Source organism: Nipponia nippon, unplaced genomic scaffold, assembly GCF_047370975.1.
Source record: "Nipponia nippon isolate SJK-2023a ecotype South Korea unplaced genomic scaffold, ASM4737097v1 scaffold_3, whole genome shotgun sequence".
Lineage (NCBI taxonomy): Eukaryota > Metazoa > Chordata > Aves > Pelecaniformes > Threskiornithidae > Nipponia > Nipponia nippon.
In genome coordinates, this window is record NW_028262347.1 from 76,165,484 (window position 1) to 76,177,900 (window position 12,417).

General features: G+C 42.8%; 1 long non-coding RNA gene across 1 annotated transcript in view; it reads right to left on the reverse strand.

Moving 5' to 3' along the window:
* Positions 1–2,003: 2,003 nt before the first annotated feature.
* LOC148054708 (uncharacterized) overlaps positions 2,004–12,417 on the reverse strand; it is a 49,709-nt gene continuing 39,295 nt past the window's right edge. The window contains exon 3 of the long non-coding RNA XR_015706971.1: positions 2,004–3,483. This is a non-coding gene — a long non-coding RNA (uncharacterized LOC148054708). The remainder of the gene's footprint in view (positions 3,484–12,417) is intronic.

Below are 12,417 nucleotides of genomic sequence, written 5' to 3' on the forward strand. Positions count from 1 at the left end.
CTGCTGGGCTGCAGGGTACAGTTCTCCACTCCTGAAGCTAAGCTTACTGCCTTCAGCCTAGCAAGTTTTACTTCAAGATACGTTTCTCCCTGTCCATCTTTTTAAGATTTCCTTTTCTTTTCCTGCTTCTGCAGTGCTTGCTGTTCAAAATATTTTGAGTCTCTGAATGCGAGTGACTGTTGGGAGGCCTCTGAACAAAAAACCCGAACTTCAACGCTGCTGTGACTGGAGTCAAAGCAAGTGATGACTTTGAGTATGAGGGCTCAGACGCAAAGAAGGATGCTGCCTCTACCCCTCCACAGAGCCATAAGAAAACCAGTACAATCATTTGTGGGCTCAGAGGGAAGAAGCAGCAGTACAAAAGCTATTTCACAGAAATACATGTGATTTGCCATTCAGATAAGACCTATATTTGCACTCGTTGAAGCCAGAGGTAAACCCCAGTACCTGCAATGTACAGGATAAGAGCATAGAAAGAAAACAGAAGTTTGCCCACCGGTCACCTCCAGGCTCCAGCAAAGATGCCAAGAAGTTGTCTGAGGGGTTTCACTGACATCTCAGAGCAATATCTGAAAATGCTGCTATCCTCAGGTCTGATTTCTGCCAAAGGATGAAAGTCTCCCCTACAGAGCCTCCTACATGGAGTCTCCTTTTTCTGTCATCTATTCACTTGCTCACTTGTGCAGCTCAGAGTGCTTCACCCTTCAGAATAGCATCTGCTTTTAGGGAATGCTATCAGGCTCCCAGAATCTCTGCCATAAGTACTGCCAGAACTGGCTCCAACCTTTCCCTCGTCCTGCCCAAAGGAAGAGCTGCCAGATCAGAGCTGAGAGGCACTTGCAGGGCAACACAGAAGAAGGTTTTCACATCTCTTCCCTTTCCTTCAGGGTTAAATCCCAGCCTCAAGGAAGCGAAAGGCTAAAGTACCATCAGCCCTCTCCAAGAGTATCTTGCCAGGACCTTTTATAATGGACCTACAGTGATGACTACTGTTTGCCTCAAAGAAAAGGGTCCTTAATGAATCTTTTTGTCTTCCTTTTTAGAAAATAATCATACTAGTTCTTTTTCTGGTACAAAACCATATTAAAAACAAAAATCTTGGAAAAGTCATTGCAGGCTTTTTTTTTTTTCCTGAGGGAGGAAGGAGAGCCACCCTGTTGGCAAACTCTATTTGTTTTTTTCCTCCTAAAAACATTTTTTCTTTGCCTTAGTTTTTGTTATGTTTCAAACCTTTGAAATAAAAACCTCTTCAGTATTATTCATAGTCAAAGCACCATAGACTTATTTTTTTTTGCTCCGTAACACTGTTCATCGATTTGTATCTTGAAATGGTTTAAAGTATACCAGAGAAGGAGACTGGGAGGGACAAAGGAAGGGGCAGGAAAGAGAATTAAAAGGACCAGAGAGAGATGGGGCACTTTGAGGATCCAAAAATTCCTGAATTCTAATAATTCCATCATCTCTGCCACAGGTTAACTAGCTAGACAATACGAGAAGAGAAAGGACTGCTTAATTCAGGCTATATACTGTGATTTACACTGGGAAAAAAGCAATAACTGAGAACAAACAACACAAATACTTGGGGAAACATTTGGGAGTAAAGATGTCTGTGCAAAAGATGTCATTCCCTAGCTCCTTCAGGGAGAAGCTAGGAAAACAGTATTTCTGATGCTTCCCAGAAATGTCTCAGTAAAGCCAAAATGTTTGATATTTTATTCTTATTATTTCTGAACAAGAAAGCCTGTGGGGAAAACGGATTTTTACCTCTGCTAGGTTTCCTCTGTCAGAAAAAAGAGTGCCTTTATGTGTGTGTGTGTGTGCATATATAGATAGCCACAAGTCCAATTTGGTTTTAAGCCTGAAGGTCACCATTAAGCAAAGATCATGGCCACACATATTGAGTTATATTTAGGGACAAAAACACAACAAGGAAACAGGATAGTCTGTATTTTGTAAATGTCTGTGACACTTTTATTACCTATTTGTTATTGCTGTGTTATGGGAAAGTCACTGAAGCATACATTATTATTCTCTACTCCATCTTCATTCCACATGCTTCAAAACCAGTTAAATGTAAAATTTCAGATTAGCCGTGGAAAAGTCTGCACGTGTCTGAATCGAATTTACTCCCAGCCTGCCATTTGTCACTGTCCAGGAGATAAAGTGAGGTCGAGACGCTACTTGACCTCTTGCTTTTGCTTCTTGGAATCCTTGACTAAGACCAGCCACGTGGGTAAATACCCCATCCAGATTTTTAAACACTTTCTCTGCTTATCAGTTATAAATTCATTTTCATTCTTTGTTTTCAAAGTCAGTATCGAGCTGTTACAAGAATTAATGATATTTCCTGAACAAGCATTCATAAACTGATCATTTCCACTCAACCCTTCCCCATGCCGTGAGTCTTCCCATGCTGGTTCAGCTGGTGCTCTCCATATTCCAGCCTTGGAGAGAATGTGTTAACAATATGGCTACTATTGAAGAAGCATGTTTACTGCTGCCCAATGAAAGACTCCACTGAAGTCAGGAGAACATTGCCAGAAAGGTAAATGAAACTTTGTACTGGTCTTGTAGGACTGTGGGAAAGCGCTCGCCAGAAGCAAGCACTCTGTATGGCCGTGCTTGCTCCCTTCACCAGTTACTGCATCCTGAAGCTGCCTGGGTCTTGTCATATGCATAGCTTCTTTCTTCAAGTGAGGAAGAAGATAGTGCATAAGAGTTAGCTAAATGGCAGCAATTACCTCAGCCAGATGTTGCCGCTACAAATGCTGGCTTGCTGCAGTTCAGGTTGTTTCTCTTTTGGCTTAGTCTTTGTTGCTACAGTTGTTTATCCAAAGTTGGAGCCAAGAAACACTGGACATCTCTTCACATCACAGCAGTGCCACAGGGGATCCCTCCTAGTTTCACGTGGAAACTTATGAGGCTTCAAAGAACGCTTAGAAGTCAAGGGGAATATTCAGCTTGGCTTGAATGGTTTATCATTCCGTTTGCAACTATGAAATTGAGATTCAGATTTCAGGCACCTGACAGCTCCTCCTGTGGTGGCAGCTCCACAGGGACGAGGCAGGAATACTGATGCTGACATTCCCTCACACAGATTTGAAAACACTAGTCAATGGGACTGTTTTCTTGCTGAAGCAGGTACTTAAGCAAGTGATATCTGTACTTTCAGTTTATATTTTTGTGTGTCATTTTGCCACCTGACTAGCTGCCCTCAAAACTAGTCTGTACAAGTTAACACTTGCACTGGTCTTCACTGTTATGTTTTGCTCTCTTTCCTGCATTTATACAAATACACCCAAAGTCATTGCTACACAAAAGCTCTTCTGGATTAGTCAGGAATTTTGGGTAAGGTCTCTTCACTGCATCAGAGCAGACTTGTTTGATACAGCTCTCCTGGGACATTTCCAGACAAACTTGTCACATACGTGATGGGCACTCTGAAAGCTTGGTTTGGGGCTTTTGATCTTGATCCTTCAGGATCTGAAATTTTAGGAAGAAGACTGAGATCAGACATGATGATAGTTTTCTGTTATCTTAGTATGGGTCTGCAGGTAAGACTACATCTTAAGACTTCCTTCTATCATTAGGTAAAGGAGGCAGAAACTGAAGTGGGTCTGGGTGTGCCATTAGTTGGCCACATGTTTGTAATACAGATAAATGCACAGCCACTCTTTCTGATAGGAACTGCACCCTTCCCGTCACTCTGTAATCTGCTCCCGTGCTTCAGGGAAACTGTAAAAATACGACAAAGGTCATTTATTTCATTTTGCCTTCTCTGGCTGATAACACGCTGAACTGACTTTCTTACACCTGTGTTATTCCTGCTGCCCTCTGAATTGCAGTTGTACCTGTAAGAAGGGTTTGTGCCTGATTTTCCAGAAAATATCAGCCACTTAATCAATTTGTCCCCCCAAGGAAGCTTTTCCAGTCCAAAACCTTTCAGTGCGATTACAAGACGAGCTCCTATTTCTCTCCCATTTCCTTGTTTGCAGTGCACAAACAGTGACCTCACATGTGCCAGGACTAACAGACTTAGTCATCTTGCCTACAACTTCTGAGGCATTAGCTCAATACCATTTTCTAAATGTAGGCTAGCTAGATCCCTTTATCAGAATAAAAGCCTCAGCTCTGGCCTTTAACCTGAGTTCCCCTTTTTAACAAGTAACTCACTTAGAAAACGCTGCTTATGTAGGAGGACCACTCCAATTCTCTTTTTCCCCGGAAACTCCTGCGTGAGCTTATTGCACAGGCTGGAGTTTCAGTGCATGTGAGTGTTGATCCTGGAAGATGTGCACGTTGACACGCGTATGTCAGCAATGACAACGTGTTGCTTGTCTCCACTCCCTCACCTGACACACGCGGCACAGACTGCTGAGAGTGCAGCCTCTCTTCTTGGCTCAAACCGCACCAATAAACCAACCACTGCGCCGAGCAGCAAAGCACCCGGCTAGAAGGAAATCCCAGGCCCACGGGAGATGGGTGTGCTGCCAGCCGCCCCGGTGCTGCGATTGCGCTGCTCTGCCACGCTGAGGGAGATCATAGAGGCTGTAAAGGCTAGAAATTTAGTGGAGCCTTCAGTTATCCCTGTGTACCTTGGGCTAACATCATAGTGGGGTGTAATACTGGGGCCAAATTTTTAGACACTTCCGTTTTATGGAGGAGCTCATAAGAGAAGATGCAGCCCTTGACTTGGACCTGAACAGTATACAGTATTTATAGAGGCGAAATATCCATTACAGATATGCTCAGCTTCAGAAAGGGGAACTGTATAAAAATGAGGAAGCGTTTTAAAAGGAATTAAAAGGGGCAACTATGAGAATTAAATTCCTACAAGCTGGATGGAGGTTGCTGAGGGATGACATATCGGTAGCGCAGTGCCAGTACACAACATCTTTTCAGAAAGGCCTGAAGAAAGGGGAAAAGGTAGCCAGTTTTGTTAAGCGGCAGAGCAAGGAAAGGCATTAGAAAGAAGTTCAAAAAAGCTGAAGGCATGTCCAAAGGGAGAAAATAAAAAGGATAGTAAACTCTGGCAGATTAAATGTAAAAATACAATAAGGGTGTCCAAAAAGAAGGACTTTGAAGAATAAATCACAAAAATTACCCAAACTAATGATAAATCTTTTTTTTTTATTCATCAAGAGCAGAAAACTTGCCAGAGAGTCTGCAGGAGCAGCTAAGGACCGAGGTGCCAGAGGAATTGCCTGCAAAGGCACTTTGTGTAAGAAGCAAAGCTTAGGGAATTTCCCATCTTGAAACTCATGTCACATCCAGACAGACCTACAGCTACAGCTACTACCTCCAACTGCAAGGTCCTGGAGTTGGGGCAACCCCTGCTATCAATACAGGCTGGGGGATGAAGGGATTGAGAGCAGCCCTGAGGAGAAGGACTTGGGGGTACTGGTGGATGAAAAGGTGGACATGAGCCAGCAATGTGCTCTTGCAGCCCAGGAAGCCAACCGTATCCTGGGCTATGCCAAAAGAAGCATGGCCAGCAGGTCGAGGGAGGTGATTCTGCCCCTCTACTCCACTCTGGTGAGAGCCCACCTGGAGTACTGCATCCACCTCTGGAGCCCTCAGCACAGGAAAGACAGGGACCTGTTGGAGCAGGTCCAGAGCAGGGCCACAAAAATGATCGGAGGGATGGAATACCTCTACTGTGAGGAAAAGCTGAGGTTGTTCAGTGAGTTGAGGTTGTTCAGCCTGGAGAAAAGAAGGCTCTGGGGAGACCTTATTGCAGCCTTTCAGTACTTAAAGGGGGCTTAGAAGAAAGATGAGGACAGACTTTTTAGCAGGGCCTATTACAATAGGACAAGGGGTAATGGTTTTAAACTAAAAGACGGTAGATTTAGGCTAGATATAAGGAAGACATTTTTTACAATGAGAGTGGTGAAACACTGGAACAGGCTGCCCAGAGAGGCGGTAGAGGCCCCATCCCCAGAAACATTCAAGGCCAGGTTGGACGGGGCTCTGAGCAACCTGATCTAGTTGAAAATGTCCCTGCTCATTGCAGGGGGTTGGACTAGGTGACCTTTAAGGGTCCCTTCCAACCCAAACTATTCTATGACTCTACTTTGCGCAATGAAACTTTATTTCAGTGAGCAACTTATCCCTCGTTTTGACAAGCCAGTCTCTTTCTTGCAAATACCTCCACCCCCATTACACTACCTGGTCTAATAAACTTGAGTACTCTGATGAGGGGCTGTGCTACAATAAAAATTTCCTTCTGGGGGGTACTAATCTAATTGCTGGAGTGTACAAGTGCCTGGCAACAGATCTACAGACAGCATTTGAACCACGGGCCAGATGTCAGTCCCTTCTGCGCCTGCCTTCTGCAGCGTGGCTGCAGCACTGCAGAGAGGATCTCAGGCTGGAGGGAGATGTCTCGGGCCCTTGTGAGGAAGGGCTGGAGGCCACAGTTGCCTGTGGTACATTTAAACACTGCAATAATTGAACATGGTATCATCTCTTTTTTTCTTCCTACTTTGTAGATTATTCAGTAAACTGCGCAAAGGTAGCCGAGGCCCCTGTGCGGCAGTTATTTGTACTGGGAAGAGAGGGTAAGGGGAAAGGTATTTTTATAATTCTGGTCAGAGCATAGCCCCAGGGACACCAATGGTGAGGAGTGCAAAGATGTGGCATGTTCATCCCCCAATGACTTGAGCAGCTATTAGGGCCCTCCAGGCACTTCGCGTTTTGAGTGGCGTAACACTTCGATACACCTCTCGGAGTCTGCTCGCCCCCAAAACAGCAGGCTTAATATTAAATACCTACTCAGGTTGCTTCAAAGGTGTAGTTAGAAATACGAAATGACCCTTTGAATTGTGTTACAGCTGTATCTGTGACTGTGTCATCCATCCCCCATATGCTTTTAAATGTTTACTTCTTCACTGAAATACGAGATTAATGTTATGTTACTTATCTCTTCTCCTATAGCAACAGGTAAACTTTCAAAATGTCAGTGACATACATACATACGGAGTAATTACTGTTTATCCTTAAATCCTGCTGTCAGAAAATAATGCATACTTTACAAAAATGTGATTTTTCTAAAAATACCTTAAGAGGTCCTCATCATTTTTGTGCCAGAAATAAACAGAAAAAAGACCCCTTTGAGTGGTGCGTTACTCATTTGAAAGAGCCTGTGGAAAACCAACATACTTCCTTATTTATCTTTGGGAAGGAACAATTTCGTCAGGTACTGCAGGAGAAAATACAGTGCTACATTATGCAAGGGAGTTTCTATTTAAAATAATTGCGTACTTAAAATTCACTCTGGTGCTCATTCAATAAAGCACTCAGCAATTCTAAAGCTGGAAAAGGCCATTAGTATCATCTTATCTGACCCTCTCCATAACAGAGGCAACTAAACTTCATCCAATTTCCTTCAATAACGCATTTTTTGGTTAAAGCCTATTTTCAGAAAAGTATCTTGTCTTGATTTAAAATCTTCTAGAAGAGAATTTGCTGTGTCCCATGTTAGTCTGGTCCAATGCATAATCGTAGTCAAAGACATTATTTTATTTTTTCTGGCTTTATGTACCAGCCACTTGGTTTGGTTTATGCCTTCCTCTATCAAAGGGAAGGATGAGCTCATCCTTCAGTTATATATAGTTGTGTCCAATAAGATTTGAGTATAAAAGTAGGAAGACTCAAAGTTTCAAAACTAAGGAAGAAGCTTAAGAAAAAAGTGAAGAGGGAAAAAAACAACCTTTGGTAAAGCTATTTCTTGGAAGTGTCTACAGTAAAGACGCTGTGATTGTAGATCAGACCATGCCATTAGGAGGGCAGAGTTCTGCAGTCTTCACTAAGACAAAACATCCATCAGTAGCTGATGAGAATTTCAGATTTATAGTGACTGATTAAGGATTATGACACAGCTTTATAAAAGCCATATACTTTTAATTTCCCTTCTAATAGCATTTTTTCTTATTCCGTTGTTCTAACTGCATAAGCTAGCGCAGTTAAAGACATTTAGAAATCTGCCTTTCTTGACAGAGATTTTACAGTATCAAAGAAAAGGGTTTATTACAGATTCAGCATAGCCCTTGAAGTGTTTTTCTGCTAAAGACGTGACTTCTTGTTGAAGTGTTTTCCTGAATCAAAGCCTTAATCCCCTACACATTTAGGTCTGACTGATAGGCAAATCTAGTGTTGTGATGTCAGGCTCTCAGATAAAACCATGCATCAAGTAACACTGCAAATACCCCCCATACCATGGCTCTTCATGCAGGGCAAACCCAGGATGGGGCTGGGAGCCTACATTTTTCTTCCCAAAGGGCAGAAGTTTCTTGACGTTTCTCTCCCACCCAACCAGAGCGCTGCTCTCCTCCTCCCCACCAGCTTCAGCCCTTCCACTGGGGTGGGAAATCCACGGTGCGTGCCCAGAGTGAGCAGGAGCAGCAGGACATGGCTCAGGGCTTGCTGGGCTGGAGCTGTTTAGGTGGCTGAAGCAGCTGTTCCACCTTGCTGAGCCAGGAGGACTCAGGGCAGCCTTGCCCAGCGACGTGGGGGGGCATGACAAGGGTAAACATGTTTATACCTACGTCCCCACCCCTCAAGGCTTCCCTGGGTGACCCACCACTGCTGCCTTTGCCCTGTCCTAGCACCTCTCCCGCCACGTACACATCTCTGCTCCGCGCAGCCCTGTTTGGCAGGACTTGGCTGGGTCAGCAGCCCTCATGCTGAAGGTGGAAAGCACAAGGCACAGAAAATAATCTGACAGGACTGGAAGCAAAACCATTTGCCCTCTCTCAGAGGGTTGCTCTTAGGTCAGTGTGGACACGGCATACCATTTCAGTGTCTTCAGAGGTAAAAAACTAATCCAGTACCTGTAGAGAAACAGCAGCTGCTGGATGCTTACTTTGAAATGTGTAGTTGTAAGGCCAATTAATGGAAGAATTTCTAGCTCTAAGATCCCTTCTTTATCTTACAAATGGTGGATATTCTGGCTAAAGTGTTTGTTAATATGTTTTTCATCTTTTTTTCATTTAACTCCACAGTTAACAGCACCCATAATACGTATCCCGGAGTCATGATGTCTCTTTTAACCTCAATGCAATTGCATAGCAGTAAGGGCTGTTTTCTCGACAAATTCTCTGCTAAGGAAAGGGAAGGTGACGCTCGCTATTTCTGCCTGCTAACAGGTCCAGTAATACAGCATGAAATCAGTTCTTCTCCAGAAAAATGATCTTTGCAGGTATTATGGTAAAATGAAAAGTCACTAACAACAGGTTTGCCTCTCAGAAACTAAACAGTAATACAGCTAACTAGAAAAGGAGGTAATTTCTTTGGCTTTTGAAAGAGCACAGCATGTATCTACTGCACTTGGATTTCTATGTAGAAACACATGAAACAGTGTCATTATTGGGTTCACATTCACTGGATGATCTTCCACCTAACAGTCAAATATTTCATCTTTGTCCAGTTTATCAAATGCAAAGGCAGTTTCTTTTTACCACTGAACAGAGGGAAAGCAGCAGACACTTTTTCTACAGCCTCAATTAAGCAGATGCTGATGGAAGATGAGAAGACTTTTGATGTTAAGGCATGTTCTGGCAGCAGTCCTAGTCCTTACCAGTTGATTTTAGCAAATTGGAAATAAATCTGCAGGATGAGACTTTGCAGAAATGTATTTAACTATGTCAATGGAATGAGCTTCCAATAGACTTTTTACCATATTGGCAGACCAAAAGCAACTCTTGTGTGATTCATGTTCTGTTTCTGAAAGCACAGCATATTTTGACCCATGCAGAGCTTCACAAGAGATGTCCTCCAGAATTCAAGAGACTTATCAAAGCATAAACAGGAGCAGGACAAAAACACTACAAGTTAGATGGTGGCCTGGCCCTTGTAAGCAAATTCAGGCCTTAATAGGAGTCTGGAAGAGTATAAGTTGCAAAAACAACATAGAAGTAATGATGTTTATAAATCATCCTGACAGTGACATGTTGCAACATAGCTGTTTTCTTTTCTTCGGAAAGGGCTTGCACTCATCAAAGGCAGTGATTTTTCCAGATATATTAATTTGGCTCCATTTCCCCATACTTTATCTACATGCCAAAATAAATGCTTGCCAAAGATAAATTCACAGATCTGGCAGGCTAGGAAGAGTCTCAGGAGATCACCTCATCCAACATTCTGCACTGAAGCAGGCTAAAAGTATCTGGACACCATCCCTGACACTTTTATCTTCTTCACTTTAAGAAATCGATATCCCTGGGTAGTATGTCCTAACACTTTGCCACACTTTCGGATAGAAAGACTTACCTAATATCCTGCCTAAGTCTTTTAGGTGAAGGTGAAACTGATTCTTTCTTGCCCTTCCCTAAACGGACATGCAAAGTCATTTACAGTTGTTGCCCCATCTGCGTCAATCCCTTCTAAGCTGCTGTGCCGTTTCTCAGTCTTCTCTTTTTAATCCAGTGCCTTCACCTTCCTTTTTATGAGTCACATTTTCTACACCTCTTATCACGGTTGTTGCTTTTCTATGCTTTTCCCTGGACTGTGTCTACTTACTGCTTCCAGCTGAGACAAAGGACTCCAGCTGGGACTTTACCACTACTTCAGAAAGTCGAAAAATTGTTACTGCTGCCTACGTAAAGATAGTTTTATTCTCAGAACAAAGCTCATGTCTTCCCCAGCAGTATCTGATTATCGACATATACGTAGCTTGAGCTCTGTAGTGTGGATCATAGAAAACCAGAATTGCAAGGGGATAAAGAGAAACTATCATCTAGTGAATGATACCTAGAAATCTTCAAAAGGTATTTGTCTCACTTGTTCTTTAAAAATGTCCAGCAGGGGAGATTCCAAGATCATTGTAGACAATCTGTTCCAGTGCTTCACTGTCTGCACATTCAGACGTTAGGAGACAAAAATGCTATCTTAAATCATACTGTAGGGTCCAGTCAGAAAAATCTCCCTCTTCTGCTGTGATGCTGCCTAGCCAATAACTTCCAATTTTGTGCTTGCCTGCTGAATTTCTCCTCCCTAAGGAGGAAGACTTTTGTATTTGTCTTTGCTGAATTTCAGCTGTTTTGATTCCAGATTCTCTCTAATTTTTCAAGCATGTGTTGAATGCTGATGCTCATGTCCACAGTACTTGCAACCTTGACCTATGCCACTCCCATTCACTAATATTATGACCGGAGTCTCTTGTTGGTCCTCCAAACTGTCAAGAGAAATGCTGAACAGAGCCAGGTCCAGAACAGAGCACCACAAAACTTCAGGTGAAATTTGACAGCAAAAAGAGCTGACGAGTATTCTTTGAGAGCAAGTTTCCAACCATTGCATACCTTTCTTCTCATGACCCCATCAACACTGTATTTCATTAGTTTCCTTATGGGAATGCCATGGAGAAGTGGCAGAAATGTCACTGGGATTGAGGTTATATCACATTAGTTGTATCCCCCTTTTTTTCCCCAGTAGGCCACTTAACCAGCCAAAGGCAGAAATTAAACAGGCTTGACATGACCCATTCTCAACAATCCTTGTTGCCTGTTCCTTTTATCCGTTTATAATCATTTAGGTACTTACAAAATAATCTTTTTAACAGCTTGTTCTAGAACCTTCTCAGGAATCAAAGTTACATTGACAGGTCCAAAAGAGTAGCATCTCTTCTTGTATAAAAGCACAGACAGAGCATGTGTCCCTGGAGTTTCCTAAATCCTCATATCAGAATACAGGTCTCCTTTCACACCTGAAACATTGCTACTGTTTGCTCAGAACTTCAGTTTCCACCATCAAATCGATAACCTCAACAGAGGCTCAAGCGTGACAAGAGTGACATTTCCAGGGTTTTTCATTGTTAAGCGCCACTGAGCATTTGCCAGCTGTTTTTCTCAAGGGTTTGCTACTGAACGTTATATATGCTAAAAGGGATTTTACACCAAGAGAGAAGCTGCCCCAAATCAGACAGCGATGCCAGAATCTCTCTGAGCAAAACCATGAAAATATTTGTAAGAGGACAAAATTCATGTTTTTTCTTTCCTAGCTCCAATCTTGGAATTGCTGAGTTGTGTTGATTGAATCTGTCAAGAACAAAATGCAATTTTAGGGGGTAAAAAAGGCAGTGTCCTAGGTGGGATACCACATCCTGAATGGAAGCTTGCAATGCTACAGACGTCGTGGTTATAACTCTTCCTGGTTCTCCTACATGGAAAAAGAACTTCATGTCCCCACTGTATCTTCCATACAAGTGCATTAGAATTGTTGAGCTGTGTTCACATCATTTTCCAGGAAGCAGAAATATTATTACCCGCTTCTTACAGTCAGGAAAACATAAAGAGACCTTGTTCAAGGTCAAAGTGAGTCAGCAGAAAGCACAGGATGAGACTAAGCTAATCTCATGTTTTAATAACTAAGGCAATGCTCTCCTTTTTTTGTCCCTTTCAGATAGTGTTCACCTGCGTAATC